Source organism: Myotis davidii, unplaced genomic scaffold (genome assembly GCF_000327345.1).
Source record: "Myotis davidii unplaced genomic scaffold, ASM32734v1 scaffold73, whole genome shotgun sequence".
In the NCBI taxonomy this organism is placed as follows: Eukaryota; Metazoa; Chordata; class Mammalia; order Chiroptera; family Vespertilionidae; genus Myotis; species Myotis davidii.
In genome coordinates, this window is record NW_006286675.1 from 7,344,468 (window position 1) to 7,346,388 (window position 1,921).

The window sequence follows — 1,921 nt, forward strand, 5'->3', positions numbered from 1 at the left end:
CCTCGTGGGAGCTGCCACTCCCCGCTGCCAGGGATGGGCCAGGGGCCTGGGGACCAGGCTGCCGGACGGTCTACCTCCACAGCCTCTGCGGGGCTGGGGCAGGGGCCCAAGCTCCTGGAAGGAAGCAAAGGGCACAGGTTAGAGCAGCAGCAGCGACGCCATTTATGCCCCTGCCTAGGCTGAGCCCTTACCATGCCTTAATAATAATGAATTAATGTATCTGGCACTTACCTAATACTTGCCATATGCCAGACACTGTTCTAAATGATTTACATGTATTATTAGCTTATTTAATCCTTCAGCCTCCCCATGACATATACACGACTCCCAAATTATAGATGAGAAAACTAAGAGACAGGCTACGTAATTAACCAAAGCCCTACAGCTAACAAGGGGCTGAGCCAAGACTCAAACGGAGGCCACCTGGCTTCAGCGTCCATGGCCTCTACCATGGACATTTAGATCATTTTCTTTGAGAAATATGGACTAAACCCAGAGAAGTTAAGTGACTTGTCCAAGATCACAGAGGCTGGAGAGGAGCCCAGGTGGCATTTGATTCCAGAGAACACGCCCTGTGCCCAGGTTGGGGGCACAGCTGCCTAAGACATGGGGGCCGGAGACACAGAGGCCATGGCCCCTCATCTCCTTTCCCTGGCAGCCCTGGGGAGCTTACACAGCATCTAAAGTGCAGTCAGTGTTGAGAAGTGAGATACGGAGCGAGGATCCAGCACCATCACCCAGGGACATGGAGATGGATACAAGACAACCGTCTGAGGATGAGGTGGGGTCTCCATGGCAAGATGAGCAGGAAGCAGGGGGATAAGGGAGCTGGTGTCCAGGCTCTGGAACCAAACAGAACTGCATCCAAATCCCGCTCTCCATCTCTCTGAGACTCTAGTTTCCTCAACTGTAAAATGGAGATAAAACGCTTCCCCGCAGGTGGCATGGGAATCTGAGAGACAATCATGTAAAGGGCTGGCCTGTGGGCAGGCTTTCCTCGCTGGGTCTATCCGCTGGGCATCCCACGTGGATGGTTTCCCTTTGGAGGGGCAAGCTCTTTCTTTGGGCGTGTAAACACTGTCCGCAGCATTCACTCCGGGAAACCTCCTGTGAGGCAGGATCCTAGTGTTCAGGGAGGAGCACTTGGTCACCATCACTAGGAGACCAGCCAGACCCCAGGGCGCTTGGAGGGGCCCTGGTGTGAGTTGAGATGGGGAGCTGAGCCCTGCAGCCTGTCCAGGGCAGAGGCATGTGCCCTCCCCACCCTGGCCTGAGAGTGGCTGGGCTCAGAAAATCTTCCACGGAGACAGACCAGGAGACAGGTGTTTCCCATCCCTTGCTCCCACCCACACAGTGGCACGACTCCCAGCCAGAGTGCAGGTGGAGAGGGAGGGAAGCCTGCTGCCACACAGACAGGCAGAGATGCTGCGCATTTCTTCTTTAACCCTCCTACTTTATTCTCAACTCCCGTCTCCTTCCCTTTCTATGGTTAGACCCCAGCTTCAGTTCGTGCCCACGCCATCCAGAGAGCTCTGGCTAAGGTTGAATCTGGAGGGATACTAGAACACATAGCAAGGAAAATTAACAACCCCAGACAGTTCTAAGTTAGCAGGATAAAGGTACGCCTTTTGATATCCCAGATCACCCACGGTAAGAGAGAAAGCGACACAGAAATGCAAATTCTATCTTCGGCAAAACTAGAGCACATTTGTAACCCGAGCCACAGCTTCTAAGGAGAGGCTGCCAGAAGCAGTGAGGATCAAAGGGGGTGTGAGAAAGCACCTACACAAGCCACCTGTGGCTGCAACGCTCGGATAAAGCTGTCTGATCTCTCTTGCTTGTACTCCCAAAACAAAACAAACAAACAAGGATTCCTAACCAGGAAAAATGGGAACAGGGCTTCTGGCCTGGCCACTGGAGC